General features: G+C 42.5%; 1 long non-coding RNA gene across 2 annotated transcripts in view; it reads left to right on the top strand.

The window, feature by feature from the left end:
* The window catches only part of LOC135445054 (uncharacterized), a 62,107-nt gene extending 49,880 nt beyond the window's left edge, over positions 1-12,227 (top strand). Inside the window, exons 4-7 of one of the 2 annotated variants that reach the window (XR_010439445.1) lie at positions 3,470-3,518; positions 4,342-4,399; positions 11,568-11,674; positions 12,117-12,227. This is a non-coding gene — a long non-coding RNA (uncharacterized LOC135445054). The remainder of the gene's footprint in view (positions 1-3,469; positions 3,519-4,341; positions 4,400-11,567; positions 11,675-12,116) is intronic. The other variant, XR_010439446.1, reaches the window with a different exon arrangement.
* The last annotated feature ends 1,675 nt before the right edge of the window (positions 12,228-13,902 follow it).

Genomic DNA, 13,902 nt, shown 5'->3' with positions numbered 1-13,902 from the left:
TACCCCAATATTTACCTACATACATTTTTAAGCATATTTATACTTTAATATAGCCCTCTAGAACGTGATTGATGGTTTTCCATGTGACTCATAATAATGCAAATGATCTTTGTCCTGAGCTTAGAACCCCAGTTTCAGATAAATGAGGCCAGCTCAGCAGGAGATACAGTGCAGGCAGTTCAGACTGGAAGCTGCAGGTGTGTCACATCCCTCTTTCGCTCTCAGCTTTCCTCTGGCTTTCAGAAAAGTTTAAGAAACTGAAAAAAACACTGAAAAATTTAATTTTTTGAGTTGGGCTTCCATTGCATGATTTTATTTCCCTTCAGACTTGTTTTGACACAGTTATGGCTTTTTCTGTAACCCTAGGCTACTTTTTAGGTCTTTTCCTCCTAGGCAATACTTTTAATTTTGCCTGTGTGCCATTCACTCCTTGTAAGTGATAGCAGGTTTTGCCAGAGATGATGTTGGCTCCATTCTGAGCTCCAGCCAGTTCCTGACTTGCTCTGCATTGCTTTTTGCTTATAGCAGTGCAAAAGAGGAAATCTTGCAAATATATTTTGAAAGCTTTGAAGGTGTTCTTGGTAACAGCAGAGTCATTGTTAAATGAAAACATTTCTATTTATTGTATGCAAGTGCAGTGATGTTGTTTGTTGCCTTCATACCCAATGAGCAAAAAATCCATTGTACTTGTACTTTTAATTTTGCATCTCTGTGAGCAGTGTTCTCCCTGGGGGCTGGCAGAGGGAACCTGAGGCATAATCTTGATTTCAGCTGCAATGCAGAAGTGCAGCTGCTCCTGGTGACCACGTGCGTGACCTTCACGTACACGTGGGCTTTTACCTGACTTCTGAAGACTCCTCCTGGAGCTTTTTTTGGCTGCTGGCTACAAAACACAACCTAGAGGGCTTAAGAATATGAAAGAAAAATCCCTTTCATTAGAGGAGGGGATATTCCCTCCTCCTCTCAGGAGGTGAGAGAAATGCCTTAGTCCCAGAGATGGCTGATATTTGTGTGCCACCCCTGATTGTCACAGCAAGCAAAGAGTGGTCACACAGGATATATTTCAGGCACACCTTCTCATCCTTGTTTTCAGAGTGCCACAGGCAGTTTAGGGGACAGAAAAATCTTTCCTAAATGTGAAAACTGATAAAGTCTCACCACAAACCTCTGCAACACAAGTCAGCCTGCAGCAGCTTCAGGCAGGTGTTGGTGAACATCAACCCAGAGAGGTGTTTCTGGACTCCAGCACTAGGGCTGAGAGTCAGGGGCTTCAGAATTAGCACATTTTACAAGTCTGGCTCTCTGGTACCTGCTGAGTCAGTTTACCTGGCAGGGCCCTTGGAATGGTGATTTTGTGTGAGCCATGGCTGCAGCTGGAGTGGGAAGCAGTGCCTGGACTGTGCAAGCAGAAAATCCCAAAGGAAAAACTCCCATGTTTCATCCTGCCACAGTTCATCCCTGAGATCTTTGGAGCTGTGGCTCACACCATCCCCAGCACTAAAGGAAGTGCTGAGGGAATTCCTTCCATCACTGGGATGTGCCTCAAAGAGGCTCTCAGGGTGTTTGTGCAGCCTCACAAAGGCCATGTCACACTGTCACACTGCCCAGTGACACCTGGACGTGCTCTCCTGCCCTGCTGAGCCACCATCACCTTCCCTCACTCACAGAGGGTAAAACAGGGCAATGCTCCTGAGCTGAGGGGAGGTAATGTAATAACTTCTCAGGGCATGGGCTGAAAGAGAGCTCTTTCTTTCATGCTTATACATTCCTAATCTTTATTTTTTCTTGTCTTTTTGCCAGTCTTTTTTTCTCTTTTTAATTACTGATGTCATCACTATTAATTTGTATCTATCAAACCCTGCCAATACTCAACACCTAATTCCTTTTCTTATTATTGAACTCTTTAATTCCCAGAGGATGAGATCAGGCAATTCTTTAGGGGAGAATCTGAAGTGAATGAAAAACTCATGTATTTCATCTGTCAATGAAGTTAATCAGATGTTGATCCAAAGACTTGTGGGAGTGTGACAAACTGGGGTATATGAGGACAAAGACAAAGGGTGGGGTTGGTGTAGGGTGACTTTGCATGGATTAAAAATGGATTTGATATTTGGTGCTCCCTTAAGTTGTGATTGTGCTGCCGCTGTGCACTTAAGCCTGAACAGAGGCGTGTGACCAGTCCCATGGATTTCAGTGAATTGATTTCTGTGACAGAAGTCAAGTACATACATTTTGGAAGGATCCAGAGCTTTATTTAGGATTCTCTTGGAAAAACAAGCAGGCAAGCAAAGTGTTAGTAGTCTGCTGCAATATTTCCAGCAAAATGTATTTGGGTGCAGAGAGAGTAAATATTTTGCTCACAATACTCCAGGCTCAGATGTGCAAACACAGCCATCCTGTTGAGTTATGCTTTCAGGGCTGTACACATAAATAATAACAATTCAGCCAAGGTTTCAAAGCTCTTCACAAAGGCAGGGAAGTATTATCTTCATTTAGAGATGGAAAGGGCTTTAGATGAGGTGCCTGAGGTCACAAAATAACTGTATTTGTTTTGAAACCTGAGCTTACTGTCAACCAGAATTGAAATGTAATTGTCTCTGTTCAATTGTAACTTGATTTTCATCTCTAGATTAATGTTCAGATTTAATGGGTAAGAAGGTCAAATCTTTCTAACAGAAACATTTTAGTCAAATTCACCATCTTTATCTAAGCCTTATTTTTAATCACTTACAATTTATAGTTTCACTAATTGTGACTAATTACAGCACTGTGCTGTTAAGGTAACTTAATTTCTTTACAGTTTCTGATGTTCATGGTTTCCAGCTTTATTGCTGTCAATTGAAGCCCTGCTTGGACAGAAGCAACAGAGTGGTGGGGATGTCAAATATTCTCCATCTCCTGGAAGCCTCTGGGATCTCAGGAATTGTGTCCTAGGACAGAGTGACTCTGTACTTTATAATGCCATGATGTATTTTAAAATGCTGCATCAAGTGTCATATTTTAATTGTCATCTCTTGCTTCCTTGGAGCCCCATGAACCCACTCTGAGCAGCAGCAAACACAACACTGACTCCAAAGCCCACGTGGGGCTGGAAGGGGATAATTTCATCTGATTGCATTAATATTTTATTGGGAGCAGAGTGACAAAGTGGAGACTGATTGCAAACAGCAGACAATCACTAACTGGAGAGAATCCTGGCACTCCACTGGCACTTCAGATGCTTTAAGGAGCTGTTCCAAATCTGCAGCAAAATGGTTGAAACATTTTAATTCTGTAATTTAAATTGCATCACTCACTTAACCAGCTATTTTGATTGTGATTATGAAAACACTGTGATATGCTTAGAAAAACCTTAGAAGACCTGTAGCAGTGTGTATTACTAATAGACTTGTATGTTTTCCTTATCATTTTCTCTACCAGTAATTTAGGTTAAACCAATGAAAATATAACTATTTTGTTCCAATTGCAGAGCATTTTTAGCTTGACTCAATCAGATCCTTTTCCCAGAGGCACACAAGGTAAGAGATTATTAATGACTTTTTCTTTATTATCCATCCCTCTGAAATGGTTACTTTAATTATGGCATCTTGATTTAATATATGTAAAAGCATTTTGTAACAGAAACCTTCCCTATTTATAGAATGACTTTCACTGTTTCCTGAGATGCTGCAGTCAGGTCTTATTAGCAAAGTACAGCCTAATCCTCTAAGCATCTATCCACAGCTGTTCCCAGATTTAGCAGCACAAAAATGCTGAATAATGAGGATGCTGCAAATGCTCACAGAATTTTGGAAGGATTGCTTTGGGTCAGGGTGATGCCTGTGGAAATCTCAAGTGAATTGCTGCTTTTACTGACTCAGAATGATGCAGAGCTGTGAAGCATGGCTTGGGGCAGAGGGACAAACCTCTGTGCTGTGGGGATTTGGTTCAACGTGGAAGTAAAACCAACAGCTGAACCCAAAACCCCCAGTCCAAGGGGACAGGTGGAGAGTCAGCAATGCCAGGTGGAGTTTGGAAGGCAGAGATTTGTGTTCCAGCCCTCCCAGAGCCCACAGAGGGGACAGGAGCTCTGCCAGGAGCGCAGTGTGGGGGTGACATCCCCAAGCTCCAGCACTGCTTCAGCCCCCAGCTCATGCAGATCCCTGCCCTCTTCTGTCTTCCCCTGGAGATCAAAGAATGCCTCAAGGTTCAGCCAGAAGTCTGAGAAGACATTTACAGTCCTCCAAATAAATCACTTTGACTTCCATAAGGAAATCCTTCAGAAATTTGCTGCTCTTGCCTGAATCTGCCACAGTTTAAAAATTCTTCTTGTGGTGAAATTGCACTTTTTGTGGTTTACAGGCTGTGAGAGGGAAATGTCTCCTGTCCAGCAGAGTGGGAGGCAGAACTCCAAACACAGGTACAATAGGTATTTTCACTTTTTTATTCTTGCAAAGGAAATCCTCATAACTTTGTGCTCCCCTCAGCAGAGTTGCTCATAACCTTTACCATACCATGTTGGTGAAATTCTCCCTCAGTGTCTCTATCCTCTGTTGCCTAAACCAGCAAGTTTTTACTTTGTTGGTTATCCCCCCTTAAAGAATTTTCAAGTTTTTTGGAGTGTTTGCTATGTTATCAGATCCTGAAAGAATTTCCTAGCAGACCAGATCTCTAATTAATTTGATTCTTGGACATTTAAAAAGAAATCCTGGCTTCACTTACATGAAGAATAAATCTAGTTGAAAATAGGTAATAACTTTACTCAAAAGATGAAAAATATATTAAAATGCAAAAGTTAGAGATTTTCCTGGCAATACAGGGCTAGATGATCAAAACTCTAGCAGGAAGGGAAAGCTTCCATGCTTATTAAAAGATAGAAAGGGATGAGGAAGAGTAAAAATGCTTTATATCAGATTTCAAATTGGATTCATTCACTGGTGGGTCAAGAACCTAATCAGCTGCAGTGTAAATGCTGTACTGTCATACTGATATGAATATATCCCACCAAAATCTGAAATTTGTTCCTTCCTATGTGTTTTTCTATGTATAGAAACTAGTTCTGTCTGTTGCAAAGTTGAGCAGTACTGAACCTAAATCTATGTATTTCCCCCCCAGGAAATATCCAATCATCTTAATCACGTGCTTGAATGATGCATATGAGACTGTGGAGTCTGGAGATTATTGCTCAGGGACTGGTATCAGTGTGAGTGTGTTATTGGGATGGATAAATTACACCCAGCAGTGCAATTATGGCATCCCAGTTTGCCTTAGCTCCAAAGGCTGGGCCAGGGCTTAGGGAGGCTGCAGTTCCAGAGTCCCCCCTCATTCCTGAAGTCTGTTTTCTAACAGATCTGAACAATGTGTCATTGCAAAGCCTGAGACTGTTCCTTGTTCTTTCACAAGCTGCCCTCATCTCTTTTGTGGCGAGTGTTTATTTGTATACAGCAGGAGACAAAAGCATTGCAGCCCCACACAGAGACAGGCATGGAATATTCCCATGGATGATGATGTATTTCACAAGTATTCCTTGCAATTGCAAAAGCTCTGGGGGACAAAACATGAAGCAGCTTTTAAATTATTCTGTCTACTAATAGTTTGTCACCTGCACAGTATCAGCTTGTTGACTGTTCCATTCCTTTTTGGGTTGTACTTAACCTTCGGGGTTTAGTTTTGTGGCTTTTTACTGGTTTAAGTTTTCCTCCTGCTGTCTCATAGATAAAAAACCTTCTGGCAGTTTTGTGTTGAAGTCATGTGAGTTTTGCAGTGTTGGAAAAAAAACAACACAAATAAACAAAGAGCACACAAAAATCATTTGGGGTGAAATTGGATGGGACTCCTTGCTCTCCTCCCTGGGTGAGCTCTTAGCCCTTGGTTGCTCTCAATAGCAGTGTCTAATCAAGCTCTGAGCTGAGGAACCTGCACAGGAGACCACAGGGAATTGTTTTCATGGAAACTCAGTTTCATATCCTGTCAGTTTTGTATATTATTTTAATAGAGCAGGATTTATTCTGTAGTCACAAACTTCACATTATATTTGCAATGGTAATATTATTTGAAAGTGGTGCTCTAAAAACGCCTTATTTGGGAAGTTAATGGGAATTGTTCCAGCCAGTTGTTCTGATACAAAAGCGTGTTTGCACCAGGAATCTGGGAATACATGAGCACAAATGCTCTGAGATGAGAATTCTCACTGAGCCACATGGTCAGAAACTTGGTCACAAGAGATGTGACAATTCTTGTATGCTTCATCTTTGTTTCCAGTGAGTCTCTGATCAGGAAATAGAGTTCATAATATATAATTTCTGTGATTGTTTACACTGTGAGGCAGCAGTAGCAGTGCATCATTTGCAAGTGGTCTATAGATAGAAACATCTTTGCACGAATTAGTGGTCAAATAAGTTGTATTTGTTCAAATCAGCTCATGAAGAATTAATAAAGAAAAACCAAGAGGCCAAATGAATTCATTTAACACCCTACTGCAAGCAGCTCCCCCATCTCAGTATTTATGATTTCATTGCTGTGTTGTTGGTATCCTATCACATGAAAAGCCATAATAATTTTTGTGGAATCCATGGTCTTATTTCTAGGAAAATAATCTCCACTGCAAGGCTCACAGATGTCTGGAGCTATTTGATTCCATTTCTCTTGGCAGAAGGCATCCCTGGTTTTTTGTGCAGGAGGAGGAAGGAACAGGCAGTGCTGGGAATGCAACTTACTTCCAATGCTGCCTCTTTTCCTGTGGGATTGACAAAAATTGTTAGTTATATCATGATTGCATTATAGCATCCTGTACTGCTCTAACTTGTATATTAAGTCCCACCTAATTAGATAACATGGAAACATTTCATCCTGGTGCAGATGTTCCCACATAATGCTGTGCAAGGTGCCAGAACCCTTGTTCCTTGAGGCATGGAGGTGACTGATGTGAGCCCTGTGCACCCATCCCTCTCCCCCTTTCCCCTGCCAGGCAGCTCGGTGGCTCAGGAGGAGCCCAGGTGTCCCTGGCAGTGCCCAGGCAGTGCTGGGTGGCCTCACCTGCAGCCCCACAGGAGCAGGGGGTGTTTGGGGAGGTGTGTGGGGCTCCCTGGGCTCTGCTGGCACGAGCAGAGACAAGAGAAGGGGCTCTGGGTTGTCGCCCCAAGTGGCTTGGGGAAAGCCAGGAGTTACTGCAGGAGTCACCAGCAGCAAAGCCCTGGGGAAGGATGTGGGGGAGGCAGTGCTGGTGGTGAGGCTCTGATGGGCTGCTGAGCTAATCAGCCCTTCAGCTGCTACAAAGGTCATGTCACAGAGCTGACACAAACCTCCTCCTCCTCCTCCAAAGTTCTCTTACAAGAATGCTGTCAGACCCCAATTCAACTCTGTATTTTTATCACTTGAACAAGCAGCAGATATTCTCCCAGCATATCCCACACAGCTTTCCCCCACTCCTGTACAGAGTGCAGGCTCTTCCTTGTGTGTCAGAGTTGACACCGTTCATGAGGACACGACACCATGTGCTGTTGGAGGGTTCCCACAGGTCAGGCACCCCAAAGGGCTCAGTTCTGGTGTCTCTCACAGCCCCTGGAGCTGGACAGGCCCACTGGAACCAGCTGTGGGCACTGGGGTCTGCTCAGAGCACCCTGCAGCCCATGCCCAGCACTGGCACCCTCTGCAGTCCCATGGGGGACCCTCAGCCAGCACTGACCCCTCTCTCCACCCTGACCCCCCAGTGGTGCTCCCCCTGCTCCAGCCTGGCCAGCCAGGCCTGGCTCTCAGGATCAGTCCTTCTCCTCATGCCCCCCAAGGCCTGAACCTGAGGGCAGCAGCTCCCAGAGGAGCTGAGAGGTGTTTTTCTTTCTCTGCTCTCTCTCTGTGAATACAGGCAATGCAACTGTGCTTAACCTCTCCCAGCCACAGGCTACGCGTCTCTGGGATTTTCCAGGGCTAATACTGCTCCAGAAATCATATTATATGAGATAATAATCTCAGAGATAAGAGATGTTAATAATATATTCTGTGAAACTGATGTTCCATTTCCACTCTGTTTTCAGCAGAAACCAAATACATGCCATTAAACTCAATGAGAACTGTAGCCAGCTGCCTTGACAGGGCACATTAGAAATACAGCTTATTTTTCCCCTCCTCAAATACACAGAAGGTTTATTGATAATATTTTCTGTTAGCCTAAAGCATCTTTTTTAGAAACAAGTGTCTCTCTTGTGGCTCTTTATCGGTGTCACTTCAAGCTGAAATGTTTGCAGAGCAGACCAGGAGTGCTTTCTAACCCACTTTTGTAGATTTAAATGTATATATTATGCAGGGCAATGGGGGATCAGACTCAGGAGTATCTTCAGGAATAATTGAAAGCAGGGCTTGTCCTGGTACTTTGTAAATAGCAGCAATGACTCTTCACGTTTCACACACTATTTGAGCTGTTAAAATTCTGCTGTGCCATTCTGTGACCAGAAGTGAAGAGTGAAATCCTTTCAGATCTCTTGTGATTTAGCAGACAGCTTTAAGGGGTAAATCTGAGATAAAGAGGAATAATTAACTTTTTCAGAAGTCACTATCAGCCAGGAGAATTTAAATCTTTCTTTTAATCTTTCAGATTGACCATGAACCTTGCATTCATTCTGTGTTGTATAAAATTATGTGTTGCAATATTTAAGTGGGTAGAACTGCACTGTGGACAAAATGAAGTGTGGAAAGTGTTTTGGAGGAGATAGGAGCAAGTAAATGTGAAGTATATGAAAAATCTAATCAATAAGATAACAATTTCAAAATAAAAACATTAGCTGCTAGAGAGTCCAATAAATCACATCAGTTGTGTGGAGCAGCACCATTGGATTAAATTACAGAGTGGTGAGAAGCAGAACACATCAAACACAAATAATCTCTCCCTCTCGTTTATTTTGGTTTATAGCTGAAGGTGGAGGAATTGCTTTCCCCAGCAAGACAGAGAGAAGGAGGAAAGCAGCACGTGTAGCAATCACAGCACAGCACAGCCTGAGCCATGTCACAGGTTTACAAAATGTCACACTCTGCCATGGCAAATGAGCCACTGTCACACCCTTAACCAGCTCTTTTGAGCTATCCTAATGCACAAATTATGGTTGTTGTCACATCTTATTACTGTTATCTTGTGGAAGATTGAAATGTTTTACTCTCTGATAGCAAATTCCTAATAATTTACCTGCCTGAGACACAAAGAAATTAGGTAGAATGCCAGTTCTTTCTGGAGTTGTTTAATATTCCCTCAGTGGTATTTAATACACTTTGCTGCAGGAATGCATTTTGAAAATTCAATGTATATAATTTCAGGACAAACAATATGGCTTTGGTCTGATCTAAAGCCCCCATGGCACCAGAGGAACCTGCTGGAGGGGACAGACAGTGCAGCTTTTTGTCATTTAGCCAACACAGATCAACAGGATGGCTGGGGTACTTTCAGTGAGGAGAGGAAGGACTGTGCTGAGAGGAAGATGTGATATTGGACATTGTCCTGCTCAGCCAGTGGTAAAGGTGTCGTGGCAAAAACAGTGACAGCAGCACAGTGTCCCTCCCTGCAGGGTGGGTCACGTGCCATGCCAGCAAAATAAGTTTTTGTAGCATTTTAAAACAAATCAAACACTCTTCCCTTGCTTGTTTCGATCCTTCAGTGTGTCAAACAAACAGGAAAGATGAAATATAGAAATCCATAAGGGGGAGATCAGTCAGCAGGGGGGCAGTTTGTACATGGCTTGAAGGCAGGATGGGGATGCCCACACCTCAGGGAGTCTGTCTAGGATTATCCAAGCAGAAAGGCCTTGCAGGAAGCTGCTTGGTCATGTTTTCCATACATTTGGAGGAATGTGCTCCATCCCTGGCAGGTTTGCTTGGACCCCTCCAGCAGGCAGGACACAGCTGAGTGTGTCAGGGTTATGCAGGGAGCTCCTCATCTCCAGGGGAGACTTCCATTCCAGGGTGGGGAGTGGAAGGAAAACTACTGGAGTGCTGGGAACAGTGCACAAAATCAGTCAGTGAGGAGTTTTGTCTGGGCAACTTTCTAAAGAGTTTCAGAATATAAATCACACTGTCCAAAATTAATAGACTCCTCAAGCACTGCAGTTTATTAACGTTCCTGGCGAGTCTGCAGAAGCTGAAGTAAATTTGGTGAATTCCATCGTGCTTCTTAAGTGGAAAGAACACTTCTTAAGCAGCTTTATTGTCTTTTAGTGTCGGACCCTGAGACTATTAGGGCTGCAAAATGATTTATAATGATGTGCTAAACTGAGGTAATTTCAGTCATTTCATGAAGCCCTTTGTGGATGAAATGGAGATTTGCTGGGGCTGTGTTTCCTTTGAACACACTCCCTGTGCCTGTGCAGAACATGTGTGCAGCTCCTCAGCAAGGGAGGATGCAAACCATATGGCAGAGCCTGAGGTGCCAAAGTGCAGTTCTGACCTCTTAGTGACAATTCAGATGTGTTACTGCAGTGTCTCCCAAAACACTGAGAAACTCCTCTGTGGTTTGAATGTATGTTATTTCTCATAGTGAAATGATCTGTCAGTAACTGTAGTGATTAAGTTACTGTTCCTAAAGAACAGCAGTTTCACTTTATTCCCTATCCATATTTTCCTTCCTGTGGCTCCCAAAGATCATTTCCTTTGAGGTGATGTTTGGTTAAACTTATGTGATTTTATTTCTGGATATTTTTCTCTGTAATTACCTGTAGGACAGTCACTTTTGACAAGATTTATACACAAAGAAATGCTAATATCTAAATGTGGTTTCTCTTTGAAACTCAGTTGAAGCTTTTCAGTTGTATTTTTCACAGTGTGCCTAGAAGACATGTTTAGGAAAATGCAGTTCTATGGTTCTGCAGAATCTATTATTTGTATCATTCATTAACTGAATTGCAGGTTTTTTTGGGGAAAGACATATTTTGAGTCTTGGGTCACATCTGTGAGGTGCTGGGGTGCAGAGAGCAGATCAGTTGCAGTAACAGGCACTGAACTGAGAACAGGGCATGGAGAAGTGCTCAGGTCAAAGATTTATTGATGCCCTTTAACATAAGAACTTGGTAATGCTCAGCATTGAGGACATCTCTGGCAAACAGCTACTCTGAATTTACACAGAACCTTCCAGAATACTGAATTCTCAAATGCAGTGTTAGTACTGCTTCCTCTGCTTTTCTTTCCTTACAGTCATTTGAATACTGCTTTTGGTTTTCTACTCAGTTTTGAAATCTGATTTTCTCTCCAGGCCAGTGTAATACAGGCTGTCACTGAAATAATTAACAAAGCATGAGGGAGAATGTACAGATTTTTTCAGTTACCTTTGCAACTGTGAAAAGCCAATTCTCTTCCACTGCTTTCCCAGTATCATAAATGCTCCTCAATGTTCAATCAGTTATAATTGTACATAAAATCAAAGGACCTCAGGATCAACACCTTAGAAACCAGAGAAATCTAAAAATTGCTCAACCTGGGATGGAAGGCCCTATAAAGAAGTTAAAAAAAAGTGCTACATATTCATGAGGTTTTACAGAAATGAAAATCAGAGTGATGAAAAGTGTATCTGAGTGCAAAATGCCCATGTTCATTAATCTCTTTTCAAAAATTCACAGGGCAGCACAGCAGCTTAGCAGCTTTTTGGGAGCTCAGTTCAAGGGAGATGTTCTGTCTCAGAGCTGTCCATGGTGCTTTTCAGTGGCTGTGAACAGATGCTGCACAGGTAGGACTCATCACACAAACATATTTAGAGCTCTGTCAAGTCCATGATAACTAATAAAAATTGATAAGGTTTGGAGTTTTTTCCTTTTCTCTATTTCTCTCGGAGGGATGCATGTTCTATTTTACTTCTTGTTTTAAAATTATCATCACTATCAAGAGTTTGACTTCACCATAGAGTTTTGGATGACATGGGAGGTAGTTCCAGAAATTGAGGGTTGTCTGGGTTTGGGGGGAAGAAAAAGCAATGCCCAGCAATCTGTTGAAATTTATTAGAGTTTTTGTTATAACAAGGCCATCAGCTGCTGCTCTGGGTGCCATGGAAACAGGCATTGCTGCAAACACAGGAGGCTGCTTTCAATCCATTCTTATTTCAGAAAAAATAAAAGAAAGAAAATGGGGTTTTGTGGGCTGAGCCATTTATGGGACTCTACCTGTGTCTTTAGCAGAGCCCATGACCACTGCCATGACAGAGGGACCAAAGGACTGACAGACACCTCTGACTGCTTTCAGCCTCATGGAACAAACCTGGAGCAGCTCTCCACTGATCTCATCATCACAAATGGGGAAGCCCCAGCCACAGTGGAAGGGCAGAGGATTTCTTTTCTAATTGTAATTTGGACCATGATACAGCTTGAACTGCAGGTTGGGCTTCCTGGAGCTAATCTGGGCCCAAACCAGACAATTCCTAATGATCTTCCATAGGAGAGAAGGAAGGGGCAGGAGAGCACTGACATCATCATGAACTCATGCATTTGTTTCTGTACTCAGATATCTCAAATTTTAGATCATTTTTTGTGTTTCAGTGCAATATATTCCCTCTCCATATTCTTAGTAAAACTCGTAACAAGTAATTTCTCACTCCAAAAATAATCTGTGGGAATCAGCACTATGGTTTTCCCATTAGAAGCCCAGTAAATGCCTTGTGCAGCAGCAGGATTCAGAGAGCAGCTGTTGGGATTGTTGTCATAGAGATCCCAGGATTGCTGCACTAAATGTAAAAGAGTCCATGCAACAATTTATGTCCTGAGTTTTATAGCTGTAATATATCAGCTGGAGATTTCCATCTGAAGTTTCCTCAGCTTTCCTGCTGGGTGGGAGGTGGGGTTTCCCTCAAAACTCAGAGAATTGTATCAGAGAGAATCAGAATGTGAGATGTTACATGTTAACAGTCATCTCAAAATATTGTGGTGTTGATAATAGTCACATATTTTTATAAGATTCATGAAAAATCCAGATTTATCTCTGAACTGCACATATATTTTTGTTCTTCTTGTTATTCAGTAATACAGTCATTTATTATGCTTAAGCTGATGTTTTTCCAATTTCTTTACATTTGACTCATTGTTTCTGTGCTTATGTGAAGATGAAGCCAACACATCCTTGCACTCCATGCTTTATCATTTATTTCTATTTTCCTCAATTTTCAAGGTATACTGGAAAATAATACAAATAAATCAGTGCATAGAGCTGTATTAGAAACCTTGAAGAAAACCTAAATAACTTTGGCAGGTCATAGAAAAAATATTTTTAAAGCTATTAACTGTCTGTCAAGTTACCCACCGCAGAGCCTTCAGCTGATTAGCTGCTTTCTGGCCCAGTGGAAATCAATTGCACAGAAAACCCTGAGAGCACATCATTGGATGTAACATGGAAAATCTGATCTTTTTTAGGATATGGAGAAAGCTTCTGGAGAACAAGAGCATTTATTTACTGATAACTGCCAGGGTTGGCTGTTTAATTGTGTGTTGCCCTGCCAAGCCTTGATGCTTGTAAGGATAAAGGTGTGGGTGAACCGTGCTCCAAGTGGGAGCCTGGCTCTGCTCAGGGTTTTATCAAATAGATGCTGCCTCATCCAAACAATTACAGAAGCAACATGCCAGGCTTGGCAGAAAGATGTGCTTAGTGGAGTGCCCCTGGGGTGAAGGAAAAGCTGTGATCCCTTTTGTCTGTCTGTCTGCAAACACTAAAGAGGGATAAAAGAACTTCCTGGGGCGAGGATCTGCTGACTGTCATCTCCAGCTGGGCAGGAATTGGGCTTTTATTCTGAGTTCCATCAACTATCACTTAGCACAGAGGGGCAGAAAGACAGGGACAGGCTCTCATCAGCTTAGCTTGGAGTAACAGAGTCCAACACAAGATTTTTTTGTCCCAGGACAGGAACCCTGAAGGTGCTGTCACACCAAAGCCTGGCCCTGCCCCTTGGTGGCTGCAGAGCTGTGGTGGGAGCTG

The sequence above is a fragment of the Zonotrichia leucophrys genome, chromosome 3 (assembly GCF_028769735.1).
Source record: "Zonotrichia leucophrys gambelii isolate GWCS_2022_RI chromosome 3, RI_Zleu_2.0, whole genome shotgun sequence".
In the NCBI taxonomy this organism is placed as follows: domain Eukaryota; kingdom Metazoa; phylum Chordata; class Aves; order Passeriformes; family Passerellidae; genus Zonotrichia; species Zonotrichia leucophrys.
The sequence above is the reverse complement of the archived record's forward strand: the minus strand, read 5'-3'. Positions and strand labels throughout refer to the sequence as shown.